The sequence below is a fragment of the Carcharodon carcharias genome, chromosome 15, assembly GCF_017639515.1.
Source record: "Carcharodon carcharias isolate sCarCar2 chromosome 15, sCarCar2.pri, whole genome shotgun sequence".
Lineage (NCBI taxonomy): Eukaryota > Metazoa > Chordata > Chondrichthyes > Lamniformes > Lamnidae > Carcharodon > Carcharodon carcharias.
Genome location: NC_054481.1, coordinates 63,577,696 through 63,599,962, shown reverse-complemented (window position 1 = coordinate 63,599,962; position 22,267 = coordinate 63,577,696). Strand labels below are relative to the sequence as shown.

Sequence of the window (22,267 nt, the reverse complement as noted above, 5' to 3'; positions counted from 1 at the left end):
GAGGTTTTGAGTTTGGAAGGTGTTGCCGAAGGCGAGTTGCTGCATTGCATCTTGTAGATGGTAACACTGATGCCAGACTGTGTTGGTGGTGGAGGAATGAATATTTAAGGTGTTGGGTGAGGTGCCAATCAAGCAGCCTGCTTTGCCTGGATAGCATTGAGCTCCTTGAACGTTGTTGGAACTGCATTTATCAAGGAAAGTGGAGAGTATTCCATTACACTCCTGACTTGTGCCGTGGAGTTGGTGGACAGGCCTTGGGAGTCAGAAGGTGAGTTACTCTCTGCTGAATACCAAGCCTGTGATCTGCTCTTGTAGACACAGTATTTATATGTCTAGTCAAGTTCAGTTTCTTGTCAGTGATAACTCTAGGATGTTGATAGTGGAGTGTCAGTGATAATAATCAATATCATGGGGAGATGGTTAGATTCTCTCTTGTTGGAGCTCGTCATTTCCTGGCACTTGTGTGACACAAATTTAACTTGCCACTTATCAGCCCGACCCTGAACGTTGTCCAAGTCTTGCTGCATTTGGACAAGGACTGCTTTAGTATCTGAGGAGTCGCAAATGGTATTGAACAACGTGCATTCATCAGCGAACATCTCCACATCTGACCTTATGATGGAAGGAAGGTCATCATGAAGCAGCTGAAGTTGGTTGGGCCTAGCACACTACCCTGAGGACCTCCTGCAGCAGCATCTTTGGATTGAGATAATTGACCTCTGAAACCACAACCATCTTTCTTTGTACTAGGTATGACTCCAACCAGTGGAGAGTTTTCCCCCTGATTCCCATTGACTCCAGTTCTGCAGCAACTCGCCAAGACTATTTCAACAGTACCTCCCAAATGCAACACCTCTACCACCTAGAAGTACAAGGGCTGCAGGCCCTCAGAAGATCAAGTGCTTCATGTCCCTCTAGGCCTCATTCAGTTCCTACCTAGCTGTGCAGTTTTGACTAGGGTGGGATCATTTCAGTTTCCTCTCCTTCTGATTTCTTGTAAAAAGTGATAATATGGTATAGGATCCCAGTTTCCATACAGCAAGTGATCAGGTACCATTAAATCCAATTATTGCACTGATTTGGCCTGAATGTTTGTTTTTATTTCTATTATGAGAAAGACTTAGTAACAACAATATGATTGAACTCAGGGCGTTATTGTGAGGAAATTATAGGACTAAGAGGAGACCATAGGTTAGATTCAGGGTAAAACTCCCACTACACTGTCCCATCAAATCCTCCCAGGGCGGTTACAAATGAGTTAGATGCAGATTAAAAGCTCCCTTTACAGGGAGTTGGAACAGTAGGGAGGACCATATGATTGGCCCTACACATTTAAACTGAAACATAGCAGAGCAGCTGCAGAGAGAAGTTAACAGCATGGGAGAAAAAGAACTCACAAAATGACTTCACAGTACAAGGAGAGGTAGTAGGGCTAAGTTTACAGGTAAACATTTAAGTTAACCTTCTTATAACTTAAACTACATCAAGCAATTTAAAAACTAAAAAAAAGCTTAGTTGATTAAATACATACATTTTAATTAATTGAATAAATAAAATAAATAGGGCTGGCAGTGCAGGTGGTGTGCCACAACCGTGGAGATTTGTGGAGAGCATTGTGATCCCACACAGCCTCATCTGCAGTTAGTGACTGCATTTAGACAAATTTCAATTCAGAGTGTTGAGCTAGAGTCTGAAGTGCAGATGTTGCAGGCTTCAGGGAAGGGGAGAGTTACCCGGGTACTTCGGCCTAGGAGGCAGTCACGCTTCTCAGGTTAGTGGTGCAGAGCTGGTTACTGGCTACAGACAGGAGGATGTGACTGCAAGGTAGACAGATACAGAGACTCCAGGCACAGTGCTGGAGGAGCCTCAGCTACAAGCTTCCTGGTTTCTGTGTGGATGAGGAAAATATCTGCATGGTTGAGTAAACTACCCATGGCACCTCAGTAGAGGACATCATTCAAATGGAGCAAAAAGGAATATGGTAGTGATATAGGTCAGTGTTGGGGAAATAGATACTGTTCTCTGAAGCTGCAATTGGAAGTTTTGAAGTTGTGTTGCCTACCCGATACCAGGGTGAAGGACATCAGCTCACAGCTGGAGAAACACTTGGAATGGGAGGAGGAGGAATCAATTGATCTCGGTCCACATATGAACTAACAACATAGTTAGAACTTATTCTTCTTGTCATGAAGCCACACCTTCCCTTGCCACTGCTCCACACAGATTTTGGCTTAAGAGTTGAAGACCACCAGATTTTCATGGCTCGGAGGTAGTGGAGATTCTAGGAGATGTTTTATCATTTGAGATGCCTCTCAATAGTCAGAATCTACAGAATTTGTTTGCCTGTATCCCCACTTCTGCATAAGGACTTTGCAGTGGTCGAAACCAGTCCAGAAACAATTGAGACACAGCCAAGTGGGCCATGTTTCACTGGCTTCTAGTGTGAGGGATTCCTCTGCCGTCATTAGACAGCACATGTGACTGTGTTTCCAGATGTGTTGACCAATCAGCAAGGTGGCAAATGTGCAGATTACAGTCTAGGGGCCGGACAGTATGTTAGAACCTGCACCTCGATTTGAGCCTCTTTGTTACTGGCTCTTTCTGGAAGAGTGGATGGCGAGGGTGATTGGTCTGCTTAGTCCATTATATTTTTGATATAGCTTGCTCCTTATGATGGATAGAGGAATACAGAAAGCAGGTATAGGTCATCTACTTTAGTAGGTTTCAGACATCCAGTAATAGCTCTGCAAGATGCATTGAGGATGGGATCCAAATTCTTGGAGAGCATTCCCACACTCTGCAGGCATTTTCAGCTGCTGAGTAGCACAGGGGCAAGGGCAGTTGTTCATAATGCTCTTGGGTCAGTTTCCATTCAGCATTTCCTTAAGGTATTTCTTCTGGCTGCCAGGGTCATCTTTACTTTTATGACATTGTCATTAATGCTAGAGTGCAATCTGACATTACTCCAAGGTATACTGACTTAAAGTTGTGTGCCATTGATCTTCCATTCATATGTATGTTAAGTTTGCACTTTGCACCTCTATTCCTAAGATGAAAAGAACCGATCTGTGTCATTTCAGGTGATTAATCAAATAGTAGTTGGTTAGCTCAGCTATTGCATCGCCATGGAACTTCTCTGTTAGATCAAAGGATTGGTGCTGAGCTACAGCGCACAGGTCATCAGCGTAGGGGAATCTTTTGGTATGTGGATGAGTGGGCTGCCTGTTGAAGTATTGAACAGCAAGCATGTGAGAACACCCTTTTCTGTCTGCGCCATCTAGGTCAATAAAGAAACATCTGTTGGCCAACATATTGCTCACCAGCTCAGTCAATCTGGCTTCTTTTGTTACATGGAATAATTTCTGTGCAAGAATCTATTAGAACTAGGAATGAGGTTCTGCTGAGAAAGTTCAACAAGCTAGGAGTGACACTAAATGCAAAACCTCACGTAATAATTTCTACGTGCAAACTGGCATGAGGACAAACAGATTAACAGGTTAAATTTGTGGCTGAAAAGGTGGTATGGGTGGCAGGGGCATTGGCACCAGTACTAGGGAAAGATGGAGCTGTTCCACTGGGACAAGCTCCACTTAAATCAGGCAGGGATCAGTGTCCTAGTGAATTAAATAACCAGGGTCGTAGATAGGGATTTAAACCAATGAGTAGGAGGATTCAGGAAAGGGTAAATTCAAAATCAATTTTGGAAATGTTGAGGCTGTAGAGCAGAGTAGCGATTTGGATTTAAAAAATAAGCTGATTGGGTCAAGTGGGGAAAGAGCATTGTGTACTCGTTGACTCATTGACATGTCTGGGGTCTGTTCATACTATGAGCTTCATTTTAAATGTAAACGCAAAATTGTAGGTTAGTCTTTCATGAATTAATGCTCCTGGTACTGAGTAATAGGAGGCTGTGTTTGTAACTTGGGTACAAAGGTATCTATTTTAGGTAATGGAAATTAACACTGTAACCAAATTGTGATATGCCCTGCTCTGTGCTGGGAATGCTAAGCTGCCACACTCAAATAATTCTCTATGCCTGTCCTCATTACATCTTAGCTATGGAGCAAGGAAGTTATGCTGAACCTTTATAAAATACTTGTTAGGTCTCAGCTGGAACATTAAGTCCAGTTCTGGGCACCAAACTTTAGGAAGGATGTCGAGGCCTTGGAGAGAGTGTAGAAGAGGTATACTAGAATGGTACCAGGGATGTGGGACTTCAATCACTTGAAGCAACTGAGAAGCTGAGGTTATTCTCCTTAGAACAGAGAATGTTAAGGTGAGATTTGATGGAGGTGTTTGAAATTATAATGGGTTTTAATGGAGTAAAAAGGGAGAAATGTGGCTCAATAATGAGAGGAGACAGATTTAAGATAATTGGCAGATGAGGAGAATGTTATTTTAAGCTGCAAGTTATGATGATCTTGAATGCTCTGCCTGAAAGTGCGGTGGAAGCAGATTCAGTAGAATCTGGAAATTGGATGTATACTTGAAAGTGAAATTGCAGAGTTTGGGGGAAAGAGCAGGTGAGCGGGCCTAATTGAACATCTCTGTCAAAGAACTGATGCAGGCATGGTGGGCTAAATGGCTTCCTTCTGCACTTTATGATTCTATTCTCTGATTAGAGCTTAACAATGTTATTTGGTCATCAGGAACAAGGATTACAGCAGGAAAAATAAATAAAACTCAAGGTACTATACTTGAAGGCATAAAGCATTCACAACAAAATAAATGAATTAATAGCACATATAGAATTTAAAGGGTTTGATCTAATAACCATTAAGGAGATGTATTTGCAGAGTGACCAAGGTTGGAATTAAATATCCCAGGGCATTTGACTTTTAGATGAGTTAGGCAAACTGGAAAAATGGGGAGGTTGTCCTAGTAATAAAGGATGGGAAAAATACATTAGAGAGAAAGTTGGGGCGGGGGGTGGGTTGGTATGGGTGTAGTTTGCACATCCGTGATTCACAGAGGCAGCTGTGCATTTGAAAATTGGATCAAACAGATCCAATGTTCGCTAGTGGTTGTCCAAAACATGACTTGTGAGCTTTATACCTTTCAAGAGAATGTCTCAAGCTGGTAGAGTTATTTGGAGAGGTAACGTACCCTTTTGGGTAGGTCTAGGGCTACCTTTGGGAATGTTAGGTGCCCCTTTTCAGGGGAGGTCAAGTGCCCATTGCAATGGTTAAAATTAGACATGAATGTGCATAAAAAGTGGATTAACTCATTGGAAGTGTTGAGGTATTTAACTCTCCTGACCATTAAATTTTAAAAAAACCATTCTGCAGTTTAAAAATTTCACTCTGTCCGTTGACATAAGCCTGAGGGCTATCATTATAGGTTTTATGCTGTATGGCTGATTTCAAAATCTATCATTATCATAGTGGGGTTCACAGTTTGACTGACGGCTCCAAGTGGTTATAAAGTCTTTGATGTGGGGCTATGAATACAAATATTTGTTTTTATAAGGGATTAAGCACTTGAATAAAATGTTTGTTTTTAGACAGGATCAGCTGTTGAGAGAATGTAAATGTAGTGATTGGAGTGGGTTTTTATCAATAAGAGTTTTTTTTAAATAAAGTCTGCATTAGACACTTATAACTTTATCTCATTTCATCTTAGCATGTGTCCTGAGGTCTGCCCATGGTGGATTCCGGGTGAGTTGACTGGAGGGTGTAAGGGCAAAGGGAAGTTGGTGGGGGGCATGAGTTGGCACTAAGTTGGCATGCGGGCTATAAAGTGCCATTGGTATGGGTGGAATGGCATAGGTTGACATGGAGGATGTGAGAGGCCATGGGGTGGTGGAGGGGCATAGATTAGAATGGAGGGTATGAGTGGCCATGGGGTGGTGGGTAGGGGGCATGAAGTGGCAATGGTTGGCATTATGGATTGGGGCACAGGCAGTGTGGGGGATGGGGGTGAGGGCTGGAGAGCTGTTTTTTTGTTTTATTGTTCCTTTTACAGATCAGAAGAAGTCCCAGATCAGCAAGATGGGCCTTTCATACAGCCTACTTCTGCAACCAGCAGCTCCTGTGGCTGCCTTCGCACTGTTTCCAGGAGCAGCAAACCTGACCCCCACTCCCCTCCCACCACCACATCAGCACATCCCCTCAATGCTTCCCCCCCACCCCCAGAATCAAATAACATCCAGGCCACTTTCTCCCAAGTTGGGTTTGCGGAGCTGGAAATTTTCCCGACTTTGTGCTCCTGACTTGGGAGCAAAAATTCAGGTGATTTTATATGTTTTCACAGTATAAGACAAAAAATCCAGAAGTAATGTGGAACTAAGGATCAAGTGACAATGAGCGTGAGCAATGAAGGTTTACTGGACTGATTCCTGGAATAAGGGAATTATCCTATGAGGAGAGATTGAGTATATTAGCTTTCTATTCCCTAGAGTTTAGAAGATTGAGAGGTGATCTCATTGAAACATACAAAATTCTTAAGGGGCTTGACAGGTTACAGTAGAAGGTCAGAGAATGTTTCTCCTATCGGAAGCCTAGCACTAGGAGATCACAGTCTCTGAATTTAGGACAGGTCAGCTATTTAGAACCGAAGTTTCTTCACTCAAAGGATTAAAACCTTTTGGAATTCTCTACCACAACATGCTCTGGTGCACAGTCATTGAATATATTCAAGTCACAGTCTGCAGGATTTTTGGATATTGAGGGAATCAAGGGATATGGGTAATGCAGGAAAGTGTAGTATGATTAAAATGGTGAAGAAAACTTGAGGGGCTGAATGGCCTACTCTTGTTCCTATTTCTATTGTTCTTACACTGTCAATTAAACATTCCTGCTGCAGGTTCAGTATGGGCTAGAGTAAAACTCCTACTATGTCCTAGGAAGCACCTCCAGGGCAGGCAGATCAATTTTTTCATTGGAAATCGGATTGGTCTTTTGAGTAAGACCCCCACTTCCTGTTCTTTTGTTTTTACATTATCCATTAGGATGTGGATGGAAACGACCCAAGTACCAGTGGAAAGTGCTTACTTATAGACTTTCAGCGTGATGTGGCTGTTGTTGTTTTTCTCCTTCCACATGCAATCCATTGTATGATTGTAGTCAACATAACAGCTTAGCGAACCTTCATAACAAAAAATATTTCCAAAGAAATATGAAGAAACATGATTAAACAGTTGATGCATTAGATCATTGCCCAACAAGAAAACATTTGTAACCAACCTACACTTAATCAAAGACCTGAAATATGCTTGCTCTTGCTCAGCCCTACCTATTAAATGATTAATTTAAGATTTGTTTCAAAATTCAGTTGCAGACCACTTGGAGTAAGACTCTTATTAACAGTAAAGTTGAGACTTACTTTAGCTATTAAACAGCCTTAGTGGTACCTTTCACTTTCACCTATTGGGAACAATAAGGTGATGGACCAGAACATTTACTGGTGACAGAAAACAATGGGAATGAAAATTAGGTGGTTTTGACAATGGGCTAGTGATCCACTTCATCAGTTTGCTACCCAAGTGGTGAAAGTGAAAATAACTCCCTAATAGTGTCTGCACGAGGTGGTGTTGAACACAGATGAGATGATGGGTATCAGCTCTCTGAACCCAGATGTAACATTTTGATCCCCCTTGGTTAACCATGAAGGGATCTTAAAAATGTCTGGATGTTGATTACTGTATTCTAGAACAGTGGGGAAAGCAGGGAGATGGTTGTAGTATTCATCTTTGGACACTCTGGCCTCTTGGCAATGGAAATGTGGATCAACACTAAACCCAAACTGACTGAGACATCTAAAGGAACTCAATGTTCCTGGGATAACCTCTCTTTTCTGCTTTCCCATCACTTCCCTTCTGTTCAACATGGACTGTGTGGATTATAGACACTTTGTACATGTGAAGATATACTGATCAATCAATACTTAGACAAACAGATTGATACATAGATGGACAAATCAATAGATTTCTTACCTGACAGACAGGTGAATCAATACATAGATGGAGAAACTGATCGATAAAGTATATGGACAAACTGATCAGTTGTCATGCAGAGAGCGCAACTGACATGTAGATGAATAATTTTCAGGTCAGCTGATTTTGCTTTTAAGATTGGAGCCAAGACTATGTATAGTCCTTACGCATGACTGAAAACCTCTGATTTCAAGATACCCTGTATTTTGAAAGTTTAAAGGTTTGATGCGTAAATTCACTGAGCTGTTCAGCAGACAACCTGCTGGTTTGTTGCTCTGTAGATGTTGACTTAGCTGATCTTATTGTTGGCGGAAGTGACACTATATTATCTCTGTTGTTATGATGATGTGCTTTGCTTAAAAAAAATACACTTTCTAATTCTTTTTCTGGTTGGATTTTTAAAAAAAATAGTAAACTGTAATCCTGCTAAAACAATGGAGGACTGCCAGCCAACCACAATATACAATTTGCATTCCACCTATTTGGGATGAAAAAGTGCCAGTCACTCAACCCCCTCTGGGGAGCATGAAAAGCCTCACCTCCTTTTGGCTTTCACACTACCCTGAAACTCTTCAAAAGTTTCTGAGATGAGACATCAAAATGAAATTACCTATTTTAAAATGTAATGACTACATCAGACATGGTATGAGTTCCTCTGGATTATACAGCTAGCAGGAATTTAAAAACTGTTTACCAAGCCAGAGAGATCAGAGATCAGAATGCTGTACTAAAAGGTTGCAAAGAAGCTGTTTTCCCTCTCCGTCATTCTCTCTTGAAAGTATTGGGCCAGGATTTGCAAAGTAACCATCCTGAGAAGAGAAATCGACTGCAAACCAAGATCTTTAGGAAATAAAATGTGGAAATCTGCTCCACACAACTGTACACAGGAAGACAACGGAACAAAATGGCCTCAGTGTGGAATCACTGCATCACGACCAGTCAAAGGATAGTTAACCCTATATTCCTTTTGTTTATTTATCTTCTTCACGAACTAAAAAAAACTTTCAGTCTAACCTCTTATTCTACCATCTGTACTAGTATGTGTGTGGGTCTAGGGAATGTATGTGATGTGTGGTTGCAATTTACCTCATTTTTTAAAATTTGGGAAGTGGTTTCAATAAGCTTATCTTGCTCTTTGTTTAGACTTAGAAACCTGTCCAGTTAATTCTTTTTAATCTGAAAGCGTACATAGTGGTACTCCAGCAGTATTGGCAAAGCACATCCTTCCTCAGTTCACAAAAAAACCCTGTTACAGTCAGACCTGAAGAGATTAGGGGAGTAATTTTTACCCTTCCTCGTGGTCGAAACACTGATCACTGAATAGGGAGGAAACTGATCGTTGTCGTTCCTGCTCCCTGATTATTGGACCAGCTTTTCAGTTTGGCGGGTCTGAGATTGGAGGCAGGCAAGTGTACAACTTCGTGCTGCCGATCTCCATGCATTTCTCCATCCTGATCAGACTGGATGCTGCTGCTTCTTGGCAGACAACCAATTTAGGGCAATTAATATTAACCCAGCGCTTATTGAGGCCTCAATCCTGGGCTGTCTGAGATTTTCAGTTGGCAATGCAGGCAGCCCACATCAACCTGACATGGTGGACCCATGGCGGGAAGTTGTGGGGGGTGGCTGGGGTGGGCATGGGGAGGGCAATGGATCACTCGATGGATCCTCCATGATGCATAATGGTTACTGAGTGACAGTTGTGGGTTGCTTGGATGCTTGCTATTCCACGGAGAGGTTCCCCCCCCCAACCCCCAAGATCACGACCAGGCAGCCTAAACTGAACCTGTTCTTCAAAGGGAGCCTCCATGCCCATTACAAACTTGCAGCTCCTGACTCAGATGATAGTGCTGTTGATATGTCATTGCTGGAGAGCCTCCCATTGGCCCTCAAGCCTCGGGAGCCTGACCGCTGTTCTTAATTGAACAGCGAGCCTGCTCCCTGCCATTAATTGGTTTGACCCTTTAAAAATTCTAGTGTGTGTGTGTCTGGAACCCACCATGCAGGGTTGGGACCCAAGTTGAACCAGTGGCCGAGTTCTCGACCCAAATTGAAAATCCCAGCCATAGACTCCCATTGGAAAAGTCAGTAACATGCGAGCACAGAAGAAGGCTTGGCTATGAAGATGCCCCTAGCCAGCCAACATTTACTGGTTTAGCTTCCACAAGAGGCTTTAGAGGGCTGTCAGTACTGAGAACTGCAACTCAACATAAATCATCAGATTCGTGGAAGATAGGGATCAAAGTGGAAGAGGAAAGGGGAGAAAACTGGGAAAGATACGGGCAAACTGACTAAGGAATGATTCTGATGAAGACAAATCTCCAAATACCTACATTGCTTCTGAGTTTTGACAGTGAAACACAGCAGTGGAAGAAGGATTAGCATCATTCTGATGGTTGCCATGGCAAAAGCAAACCTGTGAAACAAAATGAAAAGATATTAATAAGTGTAAGAGCCTACAGTGCAAAATACGGCACAGATCTAGAGCTGAGAATGTCACATGGGTCCAACCCATGCTGTACCTGCCCCCGGAGTGTTTGATGGGACAGTGTAGAGGGAACTTTACTTGGTATCTAACCTGTGCTATACCTGTCATGGGAACGTTTGATGGGACAGCATAGAGGGAGCTTTACTCATTGTCTAGCCCATGCTATACCTGCCCTGGGAGTTAAAAACAAAAAACTGCGGATGCTGGAAATCCAGAACAAAAACAGAATTACCTGGAAAAACTCAGCAGGTCTGGCAGCATCGGCGGAGAAGAAAAGAGTTGGCGTTTCAAGTCCTCGTGACCCTTCAACAGAACTGGCATGTTTGTTGGGGAAGTGTAAAGGCATCTTTACTCCCAATCTAACCAGTGCCACACCTGCCCTGGGATTGTTTGATGAGACAATGTTGAGTGAGCTTTATCATGTTTCTAATCTGTGCTGTACCTGCCCTGGGAATGTTTGATGGAGCAATGTAGAGGGAGATTTATTCTGTATGTAGCCTGTGCTGTACCTGCTCTGGGAGTGCTTGATGCGACAGTGTAGAGGGAGTTTCACCCTGTTTCGAATCTGTGCTATACCTATCCTGGGAGTGTTTGATGGGATAGTGTAGATTTGAGGGAGCTTTACTCTGTATATACCCTCTGTGTACCTGTTGTGGGAGTGTTGAGTGTTGACAAGAGTGGAAAATTGACACCTTTATTTGCAAAGGTTTACCCACATCCTAAACAGTTATACAGAGACTTGAGTTTGATCTTGTCTAGGAAGTGCCTGCGCTTTGAAACCAAAGTGATTGTGATCAATAAGAGTTCATGGAATGACTAAATCTGATTAGTGATTATCAGCCAATAGTCTCAGAACTGAGCTGCATGTTGTTGCTGCTTATTACAACATGCAGATCAATCATTAATATGTAGAGATTGGACTCTGCTTGTCAAACATTCTGTCAAGGATTGACTCTGAATTCTGGCTTCTCACTGAGGCGTCACATGGAATAAATAAATTAAGTCACTATTGTCATTCTCTTGGAATGTGGATCTAATTTCAAGTTGCAGTTTTCATAACATTTCTAACCGTGATGGTTTAGAATAGAAGATGCAGGCCTATTTGTTCTGGGGTATCTGTCACCTTCAGCAGTGCTAGGGGAGATATTCTATCTGATTCGGGTAAGACGCCTTTGCTAATGTGGGTAGTTTGGTGGTCAGTCTCAGAGTTGAGTTCTGTGAGGAGGATACATATCTAAGTTATCTAAATACTCCTCCACCCTTCCCCCCTCCATTTTCTGGCAACACCGCCCCTCCACCAACCTGAGTTATTTTGCTTGAACATTTGTGCATGGATTTTGTCTTGTATTTTATAAATAGGGCTGAATTATAACAATGATATTATACAAAATAAAATACTGCATATTTAGTAATAGATATTTATTCTCCTCTGGTAATGTAAGGCCCATGTGTGTCTCAATGTCAGCTTCTGTACATTTATTTATTATTTTTTTATATAATCTTCAGAATTGTCGACCTAAACGGAGTTGGTGTACTTGGTGACCGCTTTGGTGCCTTCGGAGATGGCGTGTTTGGCCAATTCCCTCGGCAGCATGAGGCGGACGGCGCTCTGGATCTCCTGGGCCGAGATGGTGCGGCGCTTGTTGTAGTGAATGAGGTACGAAGCCTCAGAGGCTATGCGCTCGAAAATGTCGACAACGAAGGAATTCATAACACTCATGGCCTTGGACGAGATCCTGTTGGAAGGGTGGACCTGGGTCAGCACCCTGTACACGTAAATGGAACAGCTCTGCTTGCGAGATTTTCTCCGCTTCTTAGGCGGTTTCTTGGTGACTTTAATCAGCGACTGTTTCGACGCCTTACAGGACACATTGCCCTTCATCGCAGCCGCCCAGTCAGGCATTGCACTCAACTCGGACCAACACAAATCTGCACAGCAGCCATTAATTGGGAGTAATTGTATTGTTCCAGGTGTGTTCAAGTGGAGCAAGATATTCTGTTGACAGATAGGAGGTGAAGCCATCCAGTTCAAATATAAGCATGCTGTGTGATCATTTGCAGTCTATATTTGCATGGGCAAGCACCATTATGGATTCTGATAATATCTGACCACCGAAATGTAGTTGAATTAATTCCCCTTGTTCTGGGATATGCTCAAAGAAACCTGGGGCTATATCTTGAATGTTCTACAATAAAACACAGGTTAGTTGAAAGAAATCTGAGATGCAAGGCCAAGTCGCCAGTAGGTGTGGCAGTGACTAACCATGCAAGAAGCCAGGGATTGTGTTTTATGCTCAGTGGGTTAATACAGGAGTGGTGTCTTTGTTGTTTATGATATTCTGGGATTGACACTGATTGTGTGGACGTGGTGTGTTACAGATCACTCAGGCAGTCTGAGTTGCTGTAACGACATGCACTTTTACTTGGTCTGGAGCTATGGATAGTGATGGTAGACACATGGTTGACCAGGAATCTCTCTTGCTCTTACTGCCCGCTATTTGCGGGCATTGGAAAGATTTACAGGTTGATAATCAACCTGTTTAGCTGCATTATGAATGCGTCTTCCTTGGCCATCAAGTCCCAGGTGGGACCGAACCTACAGCTTCTGACTCAAAGACAGGATCACTACCCACTTTGCCACTAGGCCTCCCATAGGTTTGTACTTACTATAATTTTATTGCCCATGTGCAGCGCTATCCATTTATCTGTTCAATGTTCAATGAATATCTAGGTTAGCAGAATGGGCAGTAAAGTAGCACAGGAGCAGAATCACATCCTTAATTAACAGAGCTACCCCACCACCTTTTCCCTGCCTATCTTTTTTGAAATGCCAATAGCTCTTCAATATTCAGGTCCCAGCCTTGGTCACCCTGCAACCATGTTTCTATCTGTGCTAACAATTCACCCATTTTGTTACGAATGCTGCCGCGTTCAGATCCAGAGCTTTTAACTCTATCTTTTTACCATTTTTGCAATCTCTGGCCTTATCTGCTGGTGCACTAAATTTGTAATCTCTGATCCTTCCTGCCACACTCTGGTTATTTTTACTCAAACCCCTACCTTGCTCTAATACCTCATCATTACCCTTTGATTTACCACATCTCTTACATGATTCCTTCCCCCCACCCCAACTCCAACTCTTTAGTTTAAAGCCTTCTCTACCAACTTACTTATACAACTCAACAGAACACTGGTGCCAGCACGGTTCAGGTGAAGCTCCTACACCAGTCTTTGAACTATGCATTCTTCTCTTTAATCTTATTTACTCTGCACCAATTTGCTCATGGCTCAGGTAATAATCCAGAGATTATTACCTTTGAGGTTTTGCTTTTTAATTAAGCCCCTAGCCACTCATAATCTCTAAACGATGGAATTTAATGCAGAGAAGCATGAGGCGATCATTTTAGCAGACAGATTAGGGACAGGCAGTATATATTTAATGGCACAGTTTTAAAGATTGTGCATGGTCAAGAAACCTGGAGGTTGATGTGCATGGATCTCTGAAGATGGCAGAACATAATGAGAGCATTTAGCAAAGCATATGAGATCCCACACTTCATAAATAAAGGTATTGAGTATAAAAGCAAGTATGTTATGCTGAATCTTTATAAAACTCTTGTTAGGCCTCAAGAAGAATATTGCATCCAGTTCTGGTTACCACATGTCAGGAAGGATCTGAGGGCTCCTTGAGAGGGTGCTGAGATTTACTAGAATTGTTCCAGGGATAAGGGATCCTAGTTACAAGATTAGGTTGAAGAAGCTGGGATTTGTTTTCTTGGAGCAAAGGAGATTGAGTGGAGGTTTGACAGAGGTGTACAAGGTAAAGGAAGGTTTAGATAAGGTGGACAAAGAAAAGCTGTTTCCATTAGCTGATATTACAAGGAGTAGGGGACACAGATTTAAGGTTTTGGGCAAGAGATGCAGAAGGGCTGTGGGGAAGAACTTCTTCCATAGCAAGTGATAATGATGTGGACTCATTGCCAGTGAGCTTGATGGAAATGGAGATGATCAATAATTTCAAAAGGAAATTGGATGGGCACTTGCAGGGCTACAGGGATACAGTAGGGGAATAGGGCTAACCGGATTGCTCTACAGAAAGCTGGCATAGACCGATGGGCTGAATGGCATCCCATTATGATGCTATGTTAATATTGGACAAATCAGATCCCAGAGTGAAACCTAGCTTGATAGATCCTAACTTTGTTTTTTTTTTGTAGAAACCATGGAGGAATGTTACAGAACAAATCCACAGGAGTTTACTGATGAACTTTCAACATAAAGAATAAAATATTTATTAAACAGTGGAAAATGAACTATATTACACCAGACATAAAAGTTGGAAAGATCTCATTACAAACACAAGAACATGATTCAAACTCACACTATTCCTTTTATCTCAGCAATACTTTTACAGACACAAAAACCCAGTGTAGATTTACCACCATCTTAACACCAAGGCTTCTTACTTGGACTGGCCCAGTTGCAAACAGTTTGCTTCCAGTGGATTTATGAGCATCCACTATGTTTTTCCCCAGCTGGTATCTCTCCCTGAGATACTCAAAACTCTACACTCACTATTACTTCAACTACAGAGCAAACATGAGCTCCCTAAACTCAGTCCCCTAGCAACCTTGCAGTATTTCTTGTCAGAAGGCTTAGAACTCCTGTTGTCCCTCTTTGACATACATACCCCGAACTTCTTTTCTGTCTTTCTGTGTGTGTTTGTGTGTTTTACAGGACCCCTGTCGCTAGGCAACAGCACGGTTTTTTCTACTTTGTGGGCAGGATTTTTACCTTGTCGGGTGGGCATGGCGGGTGGGCCCGGGAGCAGTCGCGAAACTGTCCGCCACCCGTGATCGGGCCCTGACCATGATTTCATGCTGGCTGGTTAATTAATGGCCTGCCAGTGTGAAAGGTGCAGTCAGACCCAGGGTAGGGGTGGGAGGAGCGTGAGCACTGAAGTGTGCACATGCACGGGGGTGCGCTCATGGAAAGCTCCCTGAAGACACAGAGCTGCCTCAGGGAGCTGAAGATTTTTAACATTACAAATGAAGAGCTGAAAAACGAGGAAAACATGTTCCCTCATGTGACTCTGTCACATGAGCAGGGACATGTTAAAAATGAGTTTTCAAAGTTTTTTAAATCACTAGTCGAAACCTCATCGCATCTGTGGATGAGGTTTCGCAAAAAATACAAAGGCAGCTTGGCCTATTCACCCGCCCGCCAACTGTACGGTTGGACAGGCAACGAAAAATTTCATTTAATTAATTGATTAAGGACCTTAATAGGCCTCTTAATTGTCGGCGGGTGTGCTGCCGCCTCTCGCACGCGCCCACCAAGCGAAATATCTCGAGAGTGTGTGTTGACGTTGGGACGCTCACCCAACCGTCATCACGCGCTATTTTACTCCTGTTCGTGTCAGATGCACGCCTGCCCGGCGAGGGAAAAATTCTGCCCTGTGTTTCTAAACCAAAATCACTAAACCCCTTTGCAACCCACCTCTTTACTTCAAGGGTTGTAAAACTTAATTAAAAATGCATGTAAACAAACAATCCAGAAAACCTGATCTTTTTGCTATGAGGCCCTTCAGGCCTCCCAGCACCAAGCTCACAAAAAATCTAAATGAAACTGAAAACATGTTCCACCTTTCTTAACATACTAATATAAGTATAAATTAAACAAAGTTATACATTGTTCCTAACATATGAAATTGTCTGTTAGTTTACAACTTCAGCCATGGGCTGATGAAGAGTCTTATCCACCCACTTACTTATAAGGGAAGAATATATTTGCATTTAAAAAATTAAAAACTTATTTATTCTTAGGAAAATGGCCATCATTGGCACAGAGATATTTATTGCCCATCCTTAGTTGCCCTGAGAAGATGGTGGTGGGCCACGTTTTTGAAATATTCCAATCAGTCAGTGTATAGTGATAAGGGATCTGATGAAGGGTCCAGACCAGAAACATTAAGCTTTCCTTTCTTTTCCCAGATGCTGAGTTGACTGTTGTGTACTCTTGGTATTTTTTGTTTTTATATTTGACCCCTGGTCTTGATACATTCGACAGGATATTAGGTAAAGGCAAACATTATTTTGTAGGGGACTTCAGATTTGCTTTTAGGAATGGCTAGTGACCAAACTCAAGGACAACATATAAGGTAAAACCCCTGGGGGGGGGGGGGGGGGGTGGGTGGTATTTCGGCTTGGCAAGCAGGAGTGGGGCCCGCTCGCCGAGGAGTAAAATGATGTGGGGTGATGGCGGGCATGCATCACGACACCACTGCGCGTCATTTAGATTTTCAGTTTGGTGGGTGTGCAGCCGACCCGGCTGTGCGCCCGCTGAACTGTCAAAGCCTGTTAAGGCCATTAATTAGCTAATTAAACCTATTGACAATACTGCTTGTCCAACCTTAAGGTTAGCGGGCAGGCGAAGAGCCCAGGCGGACTTCGCATTTTTCATGGAACCTCATCCACGGGCGGGATGAAGTTTCATGAAGGGTTTATAAGTTAAATACAGCTTTTGATTAAAGTTCATTAACCTGTCCCAGCTCACATGACACTGTCACATGAGGGGACACGTCCTAAAATTTTTTTTTTCTTTCTTAAAATTTTTCAGACTTAAAATTTATCACCGAGGCACCACTGTGTCTTTGGGAGATTTCTGCACTCTTTCACATACATGCGTGAAAGAGCGCATCCCTGACTCAAGAATACCCCCTCCGGCCGCACAGGAAGCACACAGCAATTCCAGGTGCACATCACTTAATTGGCCCGCCTACATAAAATGGCAACGTGGACTTGATCAGGGGCGCGATCGGGTCTGCGCCCACCCCCGCACATCCCTCCTGATGGGGGGAAAATTCTCCCTCTAGAGTCGATGGCATCCAATTATGTAACCTAGCTCTGATTCATAGTGCAGTAGTATAGTGATTATGATACTGGACTGGAAGCTCAAAAGGCCAGGACTAATAATCCAGACAATGTGAGACATGGCAGTTTGATTATTAGAATTTTAAAACAAAACCTATAATTACAAAGCTGGTATCAGTGAAAGTGACCATGAATCTGCAGGACTGTAGTAAAAACTCAACTGGCTCATTGACGTCCCTTAGGGAAGCAAATCTTGTGTCCTTACCTTGTTATGTCAACATGTGACTCCGGTCTCACACCAGTGTGATTTAACTCTTAACTATGCTGTGAAGTGGATGAGCAAGCCATTCAGTGGGGCACCTAGGGTTGGGCAATAAATACCGGCCTTGCCATCGACACACACATCCCGAGAATGAATTTAAAAACTGGGGGGTCATTCCTATTTGTCATTCCAGTCACTTTATGGGATCTGAGAGTGTGCTGGTTTATTTAGTGCCAGCTAAACCCTCAGTATAAATGCTGTGGGACTGTACCAACTAGGATTGGCTGACCCTTTCCCAAACCTGTCTAACATAATGTCCTTAAAGGTAATGGAGAATCAGGACTGGTATTGAACCCAGGCCCCAGAGGCTAATTAGAGAGTATTTAGCCCAGAGCATGTGTGTGCAGTCTTACGCAACTGGAGGAAAATCCCCAATGGTTTGAAACAGTAAATGTCACAGATTAGCAATAAGCATCAGAGGGGAGCTGTGGAAAATATAAAAGAGCAAAGGATGAGGTTAAGTGGCATCTATATCAGATAAGTTCCCCTTCTGTACAGATTCTCACTATAGGTACCTGATTAGTTTGGTCTGAAAGTCATAATGGTTTTATTTAACCTCCTGACTGTTGCTCCAGCTAAGCTGTATGTGTGCATGTCTGTGCAGCAGCCTGGAAGCTACTGTGCAGGACTTGTTCTGTATTAAATACTGCGCTTGCATGGTCGAACAAAAATATTTGAAGGTACTGTGCTGAGTAAAACTGGCCACAAAAGAACAATATTTTACTAGGAACATTGCTCCTAACCACAAGTTTCTGATTTTTTTTGGCTTGCTGACATTCATAGGGACTGTGATTCACAACCTATTTTGTGGTACTGCACTGTACAGATCCCTATGGTTGAGGATCTATCTCTCTCTGGAGCTCTACCACATTAGTTTCTCCTTCAGTTCAAGGTCAGTGGCTCTTCATTAATCTTCAATCCCAAGTAGATTAATTATTCACTCTTTATTCTGCACAGCGCACAGGTCCATAGGATAATTACAGCTGTGGGAGACCAAGAAATACACAGCATTTTATCCAATTCTCTGCATAAATGTAGCCTCTGTGATCTCAGGGTTAAGTCCTAAATGAGTAGCCTGTTTTTAAAGTGAGAAATTCCCCTAACTTACTTTCTGGGGCAGACCCATGCACAGAAAGTGCTGAAAAATAGTTACAAAGAAAAAAATAGTTACAACATGTCTGGGAAGAATTACCAAACCAGTGATTATTGTGTTTATTTGTGACTATAAATCTGGGAAAAAGTAGCTTACAAACACAACGTGCAAAAGACCAAGGCCCTTTTAATGGGGAGAATTATTCTTGTGTTCATTTAATCCGTGTTCCAGTTAATTAAGAGGCTTCGATCTCATAGCAAAAGGAGGAGGCTCTTCAGCCCCTCAAGCCTGTTCTACCATTCTAATAGATCATGATTTGACCTATACCTCAACTGCATTTACCTGCCTTTGCTCCAATCTAGATTTTTGTTAGGTAAGTCTATCTCTGTCCTGAAAATTTCAATTGAACCCCGACAGTCACAACCCCATCACCCTGCACCACAGAAAAGAGACAGTGTCCATCTCCTTACATCCACTCTGCACGATTGCAAGCATAATTCCAATCCTGTGTACAGTACCAGTATTAGCAGACTGAAGTCTAATATTTCTGCTGTGCATGAACTCACCCTCAAAACATGCAGACTGAGGCTGTTCACTGGGATGCTTCTAATCAGGGTTAGATGTGCTCAGGGTAACTCAATCAAATTCCCATTTATAGAGTGGAAACCTTGAGGAGAAACTTCTCTTACAAGCTCTTGTTGGTTTTACACTCTCACTAAGGAAGGTGGAGGTGGCTAAACATTGGGGAAAACCACAAATGAGAGGTACCTCCCTGGGTCCCCACCCAGAAGCCATTGGGATACCCTGAATAATAGGAGCTGCTTGAACACATGGAATGGACAATTGCCTGAAATAAGAATGCTGTGTATTTAAACTCACATGGTCACATGATCTGTTCAAACCAAAAAATACCCTCAACCCATTTCACCCAATTGCTCCAGAACTCCCACCTCACCCTCGCCCCATCACAGATTGTAGCTGGCTTTTAAACACATCCCTTGTCTTGGCCTTACTCACACTCTGAAACTATTTCAGCTGTTGATCACCCTCCACGTACAGGAATCATTCCTAGCTATTCCACTTTCACCCCTGACAACCTGCACCCTCTTGTCCACTTCCTTAGCCTGAGAGACATGTGCTCTATTTAAGTATCTCTCGTGCCTTTTAACGGTGGGACCCCACTTTAATGAGACCCCCTCATCCAGGCTTCCCCTCATTAAATGAGGTTCCACTTTAACTGTACACCTCATTAGTCAGGTCCCTCGTTAATCAGACTCCACTTTAACCAGATCCACCTTTAACCAGACCCTTTGTTAATCAGACCACATTTAACTAGCCCCTCCTTTTAACAGACCACTCTTAAATCAGGCCCTCCTAGACTGAAGCAACCCAGATTACATCATTGTACAAGACTGTAGCCATGTTACTCTCTGGATAGTGTTTGGAGTCTGGCATCTCTCCCAGTGTACACTGCACCCCATGTGTGACCTACATAGGACACTGCGTCAATCCTGGAAAGGTTTTGAGAGTAGCACAAAAATGCAACACATTACAGGACTAATGAGGTGCTCTGCACAGCAGACACAGAAACCCATTCTTTCCCTCACCCCGAGGCCCACAGAGGATACACCCCTCACACCCCATCATTGCCTTGTCATCATTGTCGTTGTTGTGAGTTTCTGCCATGGGTCTTCATGTGACCGAACAGGCCAATTCTGACTCACAGATATTTGGTCACATAGGGCAGGATGTCCGATGAGGCGGATGCCCCTCGCACCCCATCACGACCCAACACACAGTAGACACTCATACCCTATTAACCCCACAGAGCAGTCACCCCCTTGCACTCCATCACCCCCTCACAGAGCAAATACCCCTCGCATCCCATCACCGCCCCCCCCAACATAGCAGAACTGCCTCACTCCCCATCAACCTCCACACAGCAGACATCCCTCACACCCGATCACTCCCTCACCCACAGCGCAGGCACCTCTCGCACCCCATCAACCCCTCATGCCTCATCACCCCCTTGCCCACAGTGAAGACATCCCTCACAGCCTATCACCTTGCCACCTGCCCCATAGAGACATCCCTTGCATCCCATCACCCTCTCGCCTACAGAGCAGACACCCCTCACATCCCGTCACCTCCCCACAGAGCAGCCACCCCTCACGCCCCACCACCTCCTCGCCCACAGTGCAGACATCCCTCTCACTGTCTCACCAGACAGCCCATAGGGGAGGGGGAGGCACAGCTCTCATAATGCCTCGCGTTTCACTGAATTCCCACTAACAAAAGTGTTGCTGAGTAAACCTAAGTGTAGACTAGGTGACTCACATTATATGGGAAGGATATAGAAGTCAAAATAAGGAAGCGATCATGTGGCTTATCCTTGGCTCCTCCTTCTGTCCAGACAGCTGGAAACGGGACCAGGCCATGGCCTTTGAGGGGGAGGGAGTAGAAGTAAAAAAAGGAGTGGGCAAAGATATTCTCTTTTCAGTTCAATTCATCATGAGTTACTCTTACTACTGTTAGCAAATTTACTCATCAGTGCTTTGAGAATAGCCCAGAATACGAAGAAACTGCAAAGACCAACGTTGACTGAGAAACTAAGAATAATCCCAAAGAGTGAAAACACCCAACCCTCTGTACATCACATTCTCCAGAGTGCTCATGGACATACCTGCAGTAGCTGGGTCTGGATTAAGAGCCCTTTCAGCTGGTCCACAGATCAGACAAGCTCAGATGTGGTACCGTGGGATGCTTTCCATTGTAGCTGCGAATGATTTTCGTATGCACAAAAAATGCAACCTTTTGAGTTTTTTTTAAAGCTTATCTGTGAGACTCATTTTATATTTCACTCCCACTTAACTGTGCACATCTGATAAAGATTTGAGAGACCAATGAGCACTCGAAGGCGTGGCCAGTTTCTCCAGAAGTGATATAATCTCCTCATCTCCCTTTTCTCTGTTTCATTTTAACTTGTCTATATTTTTGTCTCTTTTTCCTTCTATCTTCCTTTAGTTATTCTCTTTTTTTCTTTTATCTCTTGGCCTTTCTCATATATTTTCTATCTATTCCCTTTCCCTATCTCTCTCTCTTGTCCCCTATCTTCATTATCTCCCTTTTCATTTTCCTGCAACCTCCTCCTCTTTCTACTTCTCTCCTTTTTAGCTTTTTAATTTTCTCTTTCTGTGTTCCTTTTCTATTTTGCGTTCTTCCTTTTTGCAGGATGATTTTCCCTCTCATCCTGCCTACGTTTGTAAGAAGAGTCACGGATTGCTGGAACAGTATTTACACATTTTCCCAGGAATGCTGCTGCCTCTTTTGTTACGATGAACAAATGGGAAAAGTTGTGGTGAGAGGCACCCGATATCATTTTGCAGCACTGAAGGTTTTCGTCACATTACCCTGTGTCCTCTCTCAGAAAGAACTGTTTCATCAGTCCCATTCCCCTGCCCTTTCCCCATTTGGCCTATTGCATTCTATGCTATCTCTTTGAAAAAGCTCCCTGTATACCCTGTATGGAAAGGAATGCCCTTTCCTTGTCTCCTCCCAC

General features: G+C 43.2%; 1 long non-coding RNA gene across 1 annotated transcript; it reads right to left on the bottom strand.

Moving 5' to 3' along the window:
* Window positions 1-7,012: 7,012 nt before the first annotated feature.
* Window positions 7,013-21,484, bottom strand: LOC121287915. The gene is made up of 3 exons (XR_005945267.1): window positions 21,392-21,484; window positions 10,267-10,349; window positions 7,013-7,086 (listed from the first exon to the last, which is right to left on the bottom strand). It is a non-coding gene; the product is annotated as an uncharacterized LOC121287915 (long non-coding RNA).
* Window positions 21,485-22,267: the final 783 nt, after the last annotated feature.